The sequence below is a fragment of the Bubalus kerabau genome, chromosome 4, assembly GCF_029407905.1.
Source record: "Bubalus kerabau isolate K-KA32 ecotype Philippines breed swamp buffalo chromosome 4, PCC_UOA_SB_1v2, whole genome shotgun sequence".
Taxonomy (NCBI): domain Eukaryota; kingdom Metazoa; phylum Chordata; class Mammalia; order Artiodactyla; family Bovidae; genus Bubalus; species Bubalus kerabau.
In genome coordinates this window covers 61,994,095-62,007,952 of record NC_073627.1, presented here as the reverse complement: position 1 = coordinate 62,007,952, position 13,858 = coordinate 61,994,095, and positions in this window count along the sequence as shown.

Below are 13,858 nucleotides of genomic sequence, written 5' to 3'. Positions count from 1 at the left end.
TGAACTGTCCAGGATCCCAGGAAGATGTACTTAGCAACTGACAGCCTTCTCACAGTTTGGTAGAAAGTGTAGTCTCTGGGGCTGAGATTGCAGTGGCCCCTTGCCTTCCAGCTCTGGCTGTCACACACCTGCTTCTCTGCTTCCAGGGATGGAGGACCCTAAACACCAGCCGGCTTGTGCTCCTTTGGTATGTGTTAGGGTGCAATCCTTTCTTCTGTGTGTCAGAGATTATCATGCGGCATTAGAACCTTTCATTGGAAAGGTCCCTTTTTTTGTTGCAGTTGTCTCTCTGGCAATCACATAGTTTATATTGCTAAGTCACATTAGCCCCCTCAGATTGTCCTCAGGGCATTCTTGCTTGGTCCTTATCCTAAGGATTAATGATGCAGCACGTGCCTCCGTGCCCAGCCCACATTTGCTGCTGGCAGACACAAACATCTGAATTGCCTCTCCGCTGGTAGTGGTGGTTATGTGCCTATTCTGTGGGCTTTCTTTTTTTTCTCATTATGTTGCCCTCTGAGATTCCAAAGCTGCTCCCTGACATGCCTGTGAAATAGTTTCCTATTGTGTGGAAACTTCTTTTTCATGATTTCCTCCACAGGATGGCTCTCCATCCCTAATTCTTTGTCTCTGTTTTCATCTTTCATATTTGTCCTACATTCTTTAGAAAATAATGGACTGCTTTTCTGGGTATCTGTTGTCCTCCACCAGTGTTCAGAAGTTGTTTTGTGGAAGTTGCTCCACATCCGAATGATCTATTGGTGAATCTGTGGGGTAGAAAGTTGTCTCCCTGTGTATTCATCTGCCATCTTGGGACCGGTCACCAGCAGTTTCTTAATACTGCAGGTGTGTCTATCTCCATACAGTCAAGTTTAGGAAACTAGGCTACCTGAAAGAAACAAAAAAGTGTACTGTTATTTTCATTAAATCTATTCAAAAGTCTCCTATTTAGAAATTCAAAAATTGACAATTACTCTTCTATACAAGAGTCTATATTCTATTTCTCTTCCTTCATCCAGGCTAGTCTTATCCTTTTGTTGTAAAAAAAAAAACAAAAAGATATGCATCTAATTCCTTGGTCAACCTTATTTTATTCTTACTAGAAGACAGATACATAAAATAAAAACAAAACCAATTATTCACTGAATTGAGTAACAATGTGTGAATTCTAATTAAAACAAACAAAAAGCATATATTTGTACTTGTTTAGAAAGTAGTTAACAGTTTAAACCAATTGTGATTATTCATTGAATAAATAATATCACTGAATATTGTTGGTAATTTGGTTTTGTTTGGGTAAGGAGTTGGTTGCAAGTAGTCTCAAATTTGTCTATGTGTTAGAGTAACCTGAGGCATTAAAAAATGTGACATACAAGTTACACCCAATACCAATTAAATTATAATCTTTAGGGCTGCAAATTAGGTATCAATGTATAGTTTAAGCTCTCCAGGTGATTTAAATATTTAGCCATATTTGAGGTCGGTTGGCTCATTTACAGTTTATTCTTAAATTTATAATGACTGCTACCATTATTTTAAATATTCTACCACTAAATGTGTTATATCAGTTCCTCTATACTCTCCTATGTTATATAAATCTGTCTGAAAAATGAGAGTATAAAGATTATTTTCATTGAACATAAACAAATATGATTCATTCCTATAGTAGAAAAGTTACTTAAACTAGTTTGAGGCTCTACAACAATTCCGACAGACAGAACGATTTTTTATGTTATTTCACTTGCAACTATTTGCTGCTTATAACAGAGATTCTTTTCCTGGTCAAACTCTCCTCAGGTTTCTGTGAAACTGCTTTTCAACTAGACCATAACTTTTGAGCTTCTATTTTCAACTTGGCATTGTTCAATTTTAGCAGGAATCTGACTAAGTCAATTTGGTTAGAATTTTCCAGTCTCCATTGCTAATCACCCTAACGTTTGATTGGACTTCTTGTCCTCCTAAAGCCCTCATGTAATTTATGAAGAAATTATTTTCAGCAAGAATACTGTCATATTTGGAGTTGACCTCAGTCTTCTCTACTGCAAAACCACATTGTAGTATTTCTTATCTTATTGCAACAGTTTAAATAAAGTATATCTTCTTATTCTTTTATGTGTCATGAATAATTTCTTTTTAACATTTATTGTAACTACATATGAAACAGCAGTAATAAATTCAGGTCTAACTATATGAATTATTATTTTCTACAATTTTATTTTTTAATCATTTATTTATTTTATGAAATCTGAAACTCAGTTCAACTACGTCAGAAACATTGAAATTATACAAGATTTAATAATGATAAACTCAATGGGCAGGATTAATTCTAAAATGTTTTATTTTTTTTCTAAAAATTATCTATATGATTTTTACATTCACTAAACTTTCTGGCCCAGCAAATCCCTATATCACTAGTACTCTATTATGTACTCTCCAAAGTCAGTTTCTGTGTTTTTCAGTCCATTTATATTTCCAGATTTCTTCAGTCAAGCACCTGTTCACAGGAGGCATGTAATCAATATTTTTTCCAGTGACTAATCCTTTCTATTGTTTGTAATTGTTGAATTTCATCTTGGTTAAATCTCATACTAGATATATTTTCTTCTAGCTGAAGCTTCAGCAAAAGAGATGTCATTGTCTGCTCATTGATCTCTCTAGCAGTGACAGAGTGAAACATTTTGGTTGTAGGAAAAATTGTTTATAAGCCTCTGAATTGATCCTTTTGTGTACCAGATTGACATTTTGTGCAGCTATTTTTATCTTTGTTCAAATTAATATTGATCAAACTATTAAAGACTGTGTTGTAGTTTGAACAGCTGTTTTTGAAGTACTACCAAAAATAAGGATTTTCATTTAAGTCTCTAGATTATGCCACACTTTGTTGGCGATGGCACAATTTTGACAGTAAATAAGTTGTTTTTTACAGTTTTATTTATCATAAGAAAAGCTAAAAAGTTGAGTATGTTACTTTGTTTTGTTATTCACTATTATTTTTATTATATTTTCTACCATATATCCCTGCCTTTAAACTTTTCCTCTATAAAAATGCAGTCTTCTAATAACCCTTGTTTGGATAAAGAATCAGAATTAAGTAAATGCTTTGTGGAATACTGAAGGGCTCTGCTGTAATCCAAGGCTGATTTACCATAATCACATGAAAAAATAAAAACAAAGAAGAAAAGTCTGAGAGAACATATAGAGTACCTTGAAACAGCTTAAAGTGGACTTTATTACAAGGGAATGACAAAATTATTGCGTGAGAGAAATCAGAACTTGTTTTTTTTTTTTTTTTCTTTTGAAATAAGGACATTCTTAAATCACATGGCTGACATATGTGTATGGTTTAGCAGAGATTTGGAAAGCTTTTAGGTAAGCCAAAAGCTTTTTGCTCCTATTTTTCAAGTAAGTCTAGGAAAGATGAGCTTTCAGCTGAAAAGTATTAATTACAGCTAAACTCTCCAGCTGCTGCTGCTGCTGCTAAGTTGCTTCAGTAATGTCCAACTCTGTGTGACCCCATAGACAGCAGCCCACTAAGCTCCTCTGTCCCTGGGATTTTCCAGGCAAGAATACTGGAGTGGGTTGCCATTTCCTTCTCCAATGCATGAAAGTGAAAAGTGAAAGTGAAGTCACTCAGTTGTGCCTGACTCCTAGCGACCCCATGGACTGGAGCCTACCAGGCTCCAGAAAATCCATGGGATTTTCCAGGCAAGAGTACTGGAGTGAGGTGCCATTGCCTTCTCCAAAACTCTCCAGAGAACTCTGCTAAAAAGCTACAGGCATAAAGCTTAAAATAAATTCCAAAAATTCGCAAAATTCTTTTTTTTTATTTTCTTTTTTATTTAGCTTACACACACACACTCAGAAGCACTTTTAGCATAAATTGAGCTTTGAATTAATGCCACCTAAAAATACAATCATTTAGTGTGCCTTTCCCTGATTTTACATGATTACTTTAGGATTATGATTCTTTTAAGTATTTGTTCAGCATATGTTTACCTTTACTATGATTTGCCATCAACAATTCTTAGTTGCTAATGATGCAATATTAAGTTATTAATGAAATAATGGGGATTAAAATCCCCAAACCCATACCCGAAGAGGTACAATGCAAAGCTTTGGTAATGTTTCAGAACTTTCTTAAATATAGAATTTTTTATGAAGAGTGAAGCAGAAGATACTTCCACATATTTCCTTCTGCATTTACTGACAATTCAAATCTTTTTCCCTCAAATGGTCTTTGTAGAGCTTGAAATATTTAGAATGGACCATTATTCATTTTTTATTATTTATTTTAATTGGGTGATAATTGATTTACAATGTTGTATTGGTTTGTGCTATACAACAATATGAATCAGCCATAAGTATACATATATCCCCTCCCTCTCAAACCTTCATCAACCACACCCTGAATCCCACCCCTCTAGGCTGTCATAGAGCACTGGCTTGAACTCCCCGTGTTATACAACTTCCCAGTAGCTATCAGTTTTACATATGATAATGTGTATGTTTCATTGCTGTTTTCTGAATTCATCCCACCCTCTCCTTCCTCCATTGTATCCACAGTTCTAATCTCCATGTTTGCATCTCTATTCATGCCCTACAGATATGTTCATCAGTACCTACTTTAATATAAGATACTGGTATTTATCTTTCTGACAGCATTTATTGTCTGTAGATTCTTGATGATGACCATTCCGACCAGTGTGAAGTGACACCTCATTGTCACTATGATTTGCAATTCTCCAATAATGAGCAATGTTGAGCATCTTTTCATATATCTATTGGCCATCTGTATATCTTTATGGAGAACTGTCTATTTAGATCCTCTGTGCATTTATTAATTGGGTTGTTTTTTTTTTTTCTTTTCTGATATTAACCTGCATGAGCTGCTTGTATAGTTTGGAGATCGATCCTTTGTCAGTTGCCTTGTTTGCAATTATGTTCTCTCATTCTGAGTATTGCCTTTTCATCTTGTTCATAGTTTCTTTTGCTGTGCAAAATTTTTAAGTTTAATTAGGTCTTATTTATTTATTTCTGTTTTTATTTCCATTAATTTAGGAAGTGGATCAAAGCAGATTTTGCAGTGATTTATGTCAAAGAATGTCCTGCCTATGTTTTCCTCTAAGTATGTTATAATTTCTGGCCTTGCCTTTAGGTCTCTAATCCATTTTGAGTTTATTGTGTATGGTGTTAGAAAGTATTCTATCTTACTCCTTTTATGTGTTGTTCTCCAGTTCTCCCAGCACCACTTAGTGAAGAAGATATCTTTTCTCCATTTTATATTCTTGCTTCCTTTGTTGAAGATAAGGTGCCCATAGGTGCATGAGTTTATCTCTGGACTTTCCATCTTGTTCCAGTGATCTATATTTCTGCTTCTCTATGAGTAGCATTCTATCATAATGCCTGTAGCTCTGTGGTATAGTCTGAGGTTATGAATTTGCAATAATGAGTTCATGATCTGAGCCACGGTCAATTGTGGCTCAGATCGTGAACTCATTATTGTAAAATTCAGACTTAATTTGAAGAAAGTAGAGAAAATAATTAGACCATTTAGGTATGACCTAAATCAAATCCCTTATAATTATACAGTGGAAATGACAAACAGATTCAAGGGATAAGACCTGATTGATAGAGTACTTGAAGAACTAGAAACAGAATTTCATAACATTGTACAGGAGACCATGATAAAAATGATACCCAAGAAAAAGAAAAGGAAAAAGACAAAATGATTGTCTGGGGAGGACTTACAACTAGCTGAGCAAAGAAGAGAAGCTAAAGGCAAAGGAGAAAAAGGAAAGATATATCCATCTGAATGCAGAGTTCCAAAGAATAGCAAGGAGAGATAAGAAAGCTCTTCCTAAGTGGTCAGTGCAAAGAAATACGGGGGAGGGGGGAAGGGGGGCAGGGAGAGGAATAGAATGGGAAAGACTAGATCTCTTCAAGAAAATTAGAGATGCCAAGGGAGCATTTCATGCAAAGATGGACATAATAAAGGAGAGAAACAGTATGGTCCTAACAGAAGCAGAAGAGAAAAAGAAGAGGTGGCAAAAATACACAGAAGAGCTATACAAAAAAAAAAAAAAAGAAAAGAAAAGAAATTCTTAATAGCCCAGACAACCACGATGCTGTGATTGATCTCCTAGAGTCAGATGATCCTGGAGTGTGAAGCCAAGTGGACCTTAGGAAGCATCACTATGAAAAAAGCTAGGGAAGGGGATGGAATTCCAGCTGAGCTACTTCAAATACTAAGAGATGATGCTTTTAAAATGCTGCAGTCAATCTGCCAGCAAATTTGGAAAACTCAGCAGGGGCCACAGGACTGGGAAAGGTCAGTTTTCTTTCAAATCCCAATGAAAATCAATGCCAAAGAATGTTCAAACTACCACACAATTGCACTCATTTCAGACGCTAACAAAGTTATGATCAAAATTCTCCAAGCTAGGCTTGAAGAGTACATTAACTGAGAAATTCCAAATGTTCAAGCTGGATTTAGACAAGTCAGAGGAACCATGAATCAAACTGCCAACATCCATTGGATCATAGAAAAAGCAAGGGAATTCCAGAAAAAACATCTACTACTACTTCATTGACTACACTAAAGCCTTTGTGTGGATCACAACAAACTATGGAAAATTCTTAGAGAGATGTAAGTACTGGACCACTTTGCCTGCCTTCTGAAAAATCTGTATGCAGCTCAAGAAGCAACAGTTAGAACTGAACACGGAAAAATGGACTTGATCAAAATTGAGAAAGAGTACCTCAAAGCTGTGTATTGTGACCCTGCTTATTTAACTTATATGCAGAGTACATCATGTGAAATGCCTGAATGGATGAAACACAAGCTGGAATCAAGTTTGCAGGGAGAAATATCAATAACCTCACATATGCAGATGATACCACCTTTACAGCAGAAAGTGAAGAGGGACTAAAGAATCCCTCGATGAAAGTGAAAGAAAAGACTGAAAAAGCTGGTTTAACACTCAATATTCAAAAAACTAACATTTTGGCATCTGGGCCCATCACTTTATGGCACATGGATGGGGAAACAACGGAAACAATGACAGACTGCATTTTCTTGGGCTCTAGAGTCACTGTAGATGGTGATTGCAGCCATGGAATGAAAAGATGTTTGTTCCTTGAAAGAAATGTATGGCATATTAAAAACATATTAAAGAAAAGCATATTAAAAAGCAGAGACATTACTTTGTCAACAAAGGTCTGTATAGTCAAAGCTATGATTTTTCAGTAGTCATGTGTGGATATGACAGTTGGACCATAAGGAAAGCTGAGCACTGAAGAATTGATACTTTTGAACTGTGGTGTTGGAGAAGATCTTGAGAGTCCAATGGACAGTAAAGAGATAAAACCAGTCAATTGTAAAGGAAATCAGTCACGAATATTCATCAGAGAGACTGATGCTGAATCTGAAGCTTCAATACACTAGCCATCTGATGTGAAGAGTCGTCTCATTGGAAACGACCTTGATACTGGGAAAGATTGAGAGCAGAAGAGGGTGACAGAAGATGAGATGATTTGATGTCATCATCGACTCAATGCTTGTGAATTTTACCAACTCCAGGAGATAGTGAAGGATAGCCTGGTGTGCTGCCATCTATGGGGTCCCAAATAGTAAGACATTACTGAGTGACTGAATAACAACAACAGTGACTTTTGTGAAAGAGAGATAAGCAATGTTCATAACAAGGATAGGCTAGGTTTTGTGAAAGACAGATTAACAATTTTCATATAAAGGATAGGCTAATAAAAATAATTCTATCAGTCGGACTTGTTTTTCATATGATCAATAAAACATACTAGATTGCATAAAACTTCAAAATAACATGATTAGCTAAAATTAACTATTAATTAGCAATTGAATTCACCAGTTTAACAGGTAATAGGGCAACTACAAATTAGAGTTAAATTATTTTATTAGATAAATAATGCAGGCTCAACAAACACTTGGCATAAAGATGTCATAAACACTGACAGAAAGATACATGAATGTCTGTCATTGAATTCATCTTAATTAATCAATTCTACTAATAGGAAAATGTTTCAAATTATTTAAGTAATAAAATTATTCAATATGGGAATGTTTTAAAAATTCATCTAAATACATTAAGGACTATATAAATTATTAGAGGTCTTAGCTGAGAATTACAAAGTTTTCATAGAAAGTATTCTGACATTAAAGTATTATGTATGAAACGAGTTGCCAGTCCAGGTTCGATGCACGATAGTGGATGCTTGGGGCTGGTGCACTGGGACGACCCAGAGGGATGGTGTGGGGAGGGAGGAGGGAGGAGGGTTCAGGATGGGGAACACATGTATACCTGTGGCGGATTCATTTTGATATTTGGCAAAACTAATACAATTATGTAAAGTTTAAAAAATAAAATAAAATTTAAAAATAAATAAATAAAGTATTTTAGATTCATATTTTTATTTTCATTTTTAAAAAATTAGCTTTTAATTGCAGGAAAATCTCTTTGTAGAGATTTTCTACAAACTATAAAACTCCTAGAGGAGAACATAGGCAAAACACTCTCTGACATACATCACAGCAGGATCCTCTATGACCCACCTCCCAGAATATTGGAAATAAAAGCAAAAATAAACAAATGGGACCTAATTAACCTTAAAAGCTTCTGCACATCAAAGGAAACTATTAGCAAGGTGAAAAGACAGCTTTCAGAATGGGAGAAGATAATAGCAAATGAAGCAACTGACAAATAACTAATCTCGAGAATATACAAGCAACTCCTACAGCTCAACTCCAGAAAAATAAATGACCCAATCAAAAAATGGGCCAAAGAACTAAATAGACATTTCTCCAAAGAAGACATACAGATAGCTAACAAACACATGAAAAGATGCTCAACATCACTCATTATCAGAGAAATGCAAATCAAAACCACTATGAGGTACCATTTCACACCAGTCAGAATGGCTGCGATCCTAAAGTCTACAAGTAATAAATGCTGGAGAGGGTGTGGAGAAAAAGGAACCCTCTTACACTGTTGGTGGGAATGCAAACTAGTACAGCCACTATGGAGAACAGTGGAGATTCCTTAAAAAACTGGAAATCGACCTGCCTTATGATCCAGCAATCCCACTGCTGGGCATACACACTGAGGAAACCAGAAGGGAAAGAGACACGAGTACCCCAATGTTCATCGCAGCACTGTTTATAATAGCCAGGACATGGAAGCAACCTAGATGTCCATCAGCAGATGAATGGATAAGAAAGCTGTGGTACATATACACAATGGAGTATTACTCAGCCATTAAAAAGAATACATTTGAATCAGTTCTAATGAGGTGGATGAAACTGGAGCCTATTATACAGAGTGAAGTAAGCCAGAAAGAAAAACACCAATACAGTATACTAACGCGTATATATGGAATTTAGAAAGATGGTAACAATAACCCTGTGTACGAGACAGCAAAAGAGACACTGATGTATAGAACAGTCTTATGGACTCTGTGGGAGAGGGAGAGGGTGGGAAGATTTGGGAGAGTGGCATTGAAACATGTAAAATATCATGTATGAAATGAGTTGCCAGTCCAGGTTCAATGCATGATACTGGATGCTTGGGGCTGGTGCACTGGGACGACCCAGAGGGATGGAATGGGGAGGGAGGAGGGAGGAGGGTTCAGGATGGGGAACACATGTATACCTGTGGTGGATTCATTTTGATATTTGGCAAAACTAATACAGTTATGTAAAGTCTAAAAATAAAATAAAATTTAAAAAAAAATTAGCTTTTAATTGCAGGAAAATCTCTTTGTTTCTACTGTACAACAAAGGGAATCAGCTGTAATTATATATATATATATAACTTTCCCCTTGAACATCCCTCCCTTTCCCCCAACTCACCTTTCTAGATCATCACAGAGTGTCTGTCTGATCTTCCTGTATTACATAGAATCTTTTCATTAATTATTTTAAACATGATAGTGTATATATATTGATGCTACCTTCTCCATTCATCCCACTTTCTTCTCCTACTGTGTCCGTAGGTCTTTTCTTTAAAAAGTAGGAATAAAACTACCATATAATCCATCAGTCCCACTGTTGGGGATATATTCTGATCAAATCATGATTGAAAAAAAAAACTCATGTACCCCAATGTTCATAGCAGAATTATTAATAATAGTTAGGACATGGAAGATAACTAGATGTCCATTGACAGATGAATGGATAAAGAAGATGTGATATACATATGCAAAGGAATATTACTCAGCCATAAAAAAGAATGAATTTGAGTCAGTTCTAGTGAGGTGGATGAATCTAGAGCCTGTTATACAGGGTGAATTAAATTTAAAAAAAATCATATATTAACACATATATTTGGAATCTAGAAAAATGATATTGTTGAACCTACTTGAAGTGAAGGAATGGAGACACAGATAAAATAATGTAAAATATACTACAGAATATTTCCTGCTGATGAGGAGGGATAGAAGGTGGAGCATAAAGTAGATTTCTAAAAGATATTTGAGATTTTCAGAAAATGCTTTGTATAAAATTGTGTTTACTTTTGTAAATTATACAGAATGGGCAAGGCTAAGAATTAAAAGTTAATTTAAAGCAACAAGAACAAAATTAAACTCTTTGTGTGAATTAAGACATCTTGAGCTAGTACTGTACATGGATTTGGATGTCAAGTCTTTGCCTAACATTAACACTTTCAAAAGGGTACAATCTAGTAAAATGGAACTATTAATCATAAATCAATGATAGCAATAATTATTGGAATTATTATATAAATTCCAAAATTATTGCATACTTATTGGAATACTGGAAATAAATCATAGTATTTGAACCTATATTGGCTTTGGCTGGAAGAAAATTAAAAAATTAACTATATTTTCACTGATTTTATATAGCAGTAGATTTTAAACACCTAAAAAATAACTTATGAATAAATAAAGCAAATTCTGATGAAATTAAAAAGAAAAATTAAATTTAGTACATTTATTTAGTCAGTGATAAAAAAATGAACCCCAAAATTTACAAGATAGAAATTTTTTTCTTATAATGGAAGAGAAGGAAAGGAAAGTGTATTCTTCCACAAACTCCTGGGAGATAGCAGGTAAAAAGAATACTAAATAATTTTTAATTATTTTATAGATGACAATAGGAATCCATCCAACTGCTGACAAAATTGAGGATTTCTTATCAGAAAACTGCAACCACAAGGGATTAAGAATTGTCAATTTGTCCAATAGTGTGGTCCAACCTCCATGGGCCATAGTTGTGAAAAACTATGGAATGAAAAATTCACAGCCTGTTTCAGTAGAAATAATTGAATTAAAATGTTCAGAGCCAGGAGACAGCTGAAAGTGTAAAGGAAAAATACTGACAGCACAATTATACTATAAGCAAGACCTAAATTTGAGCACAAACTGCCCAAATTCCTAACTGACAATTTAAAATAACATATATTAATAGAAGATGAAGAAGCATCAAGAAAAGCATGCAGAAACCAGAGAGAAATCTACTCATGATAGAAGTTATATGAAACCAGATATGCCAGTTTGATGCCAGTCTTATCTGAGTATATTCCCTAACCATGCTCAGTATACACTGTAGAAAGACTGACATGAGTACAAAGTCCATAGGTGGCAAAGCAATTATAAATTTAGAAAGAACCTCCAGAAGCAAGAAAACCACAGAAAGCATGAATTCATCTCTGCTCAAATCCTTGGCACAAAGCATATTGTATTACTGATCCTGTTTGTGACACCAATTGTCTTGCTGTATCCACTGTCCACACAGTTTGCTGAACCCAGAATAGGCAAGGCACAAGCTAAGAGGCTGGAAGGAGACTCGGGGATCCATAGGAACTTCAGACACATTTATTCTCTCCTGGCTGGCATAGTAGCCATACTACAATTCTCTCCTCCCAAGGCTGACCCCATGGACACAGCCGTGATACAGCAATAATGCTGTCACTTTTTTTTTGGTGGAGCTTACATATGTTTACAGGACATAACCCTGTGACCAAGCAAGTCCCTCGTGACATTCACGCATAGTTCTATTAGTGATCTCAGCTGTTACAAAATCATTATTTACAAAATGTGGGGCAAGAGCAAGAGGCCATGAAGTGAGCTTGACCATGCCATCTTGTCTAATTTGTTTTTTCCATACAAACATCCACAGGGAGTCAAGATTAAAAAGTATAAGAATAGAATAAAATTATTAGCAGCTGCATATCAAGGGGAAGACAGTTTGCAGTTTGAACCAGGTATGTTGACTTTCTGTTATTACAAAACCCAAAATCCAGAGACTATAACAGAATCAATAACCACTGTACAGACATACTTCATTTTATTTTGCTTCAGTTTATGATGTTTCATGGGTATTTTGTTTTTAACAAATTGAAGGTTTATGGTAATGCTATGTTAAGCAAATCTGTTGGAGCCATTTTTCCAACATTTGCTTACTTCATGTCTCTGTTTCATATTTTGATAAGTCTCACAATATTTTGTAGTTTCTATGGTGATCTCTGATCAGTGATCTTTGATGTTACTATTGTAATTGTTTATTGTTGTTGTTGTTTAATCACTAAATCATGTCTGACTCTTTGCAACCCCATGGACTATAGCCCACCGGGTTGTTTTAGGGCACCACAAAATGTGTCCATAGAAACAGTGAACCTGATTCACAAATATTTCTTACTTTAAATGAAAACCTAGAAAGGATTAAACTTAGTGAGGAAGGCAAGTCAAAAGCCAAGATAGGCTGAAAGCTAGGCCTCTTGGTACATTATCTGAGTTGGAAAAACAAAAGTTTTTGAAGGAAATTAAAAGTACATTTCAGTGAACACATGAATTATAAAAAAGAGAAACAGCCTTTTTGTTCATATGGAGAAAGTTTTAGTGGTCTAGATAGAATATCAAACTAGCCTCAACATTCCCTTTAAGTCAATACCTAATTCAAAGCACAGTCCTAGTTTTCTTTAATTGTATGAAGTCTCACAGAGGTGAGAAAGTTGTTAAAGAAAAGTTTAAAGCTAACAGTGGTTGGTTCATCAAGTTTAAGGAAGGAAGACATTTCTAAAACATCAAAGTGTAAGGTGAAGCAGCAAGTACTGATGTAGAAGCTGTAGCAAGTTATTCAGAAGATCTAGCTAATATCATTAATGAAGGTGGCTACATTAAATAAATGATTTTAAATGTAGACAAAACAACCTTCTATCAGAAGAAGATGTCATCAAGATATTAATAATTAGAGAGAAGTCAATAAAGTGAAAGTCACTCAGTCGTGTCTGACTCTTTGCGACCCCATGGAATTCTCCAGGCCAGAATACTGGAGTGGGTAGACTTTCCCTTCTCCAGGGGATCTTCTTTGGAGATTGAACCCAGGTTTCCAACATTGGAGAGAAGTCAATGCTTGGCTTTAAAACCTCAAAGAATAGGCTGACTCTATGTAGAAGTTAATGTAGCTGGTAACTTGAAGTTGAAACCAATGCTCATTTAGTATTCTGAAAATCCTAGGGACCTCAAGAATTACACGAAATCTTCTCTGTCTGTGCTCCATAAGTGGAACAACAAAGCCCGAGTGAGAGCACATCTGTTTTCAAAATGGTTTGCTGAATAGTTCAAGCCCAAAGTTGAGATTTATTACAAAATTTTACTACTCAATGACCATGTACCTACAACTTTCAAGTCTCATTATTTAAGAAATGCATTTAATAAGATTATAGCTGTCATAGATTATAATTCCTCTGATGAATCTCTGGAAAGTAAATTGAAAACCTTCTGGAAAGTATTCAATATTCTAGTGGCCCTTAAGAACATTGCTTATTTATTGTAAGACATAAAAAAAATATCTACTTTAGCAGGA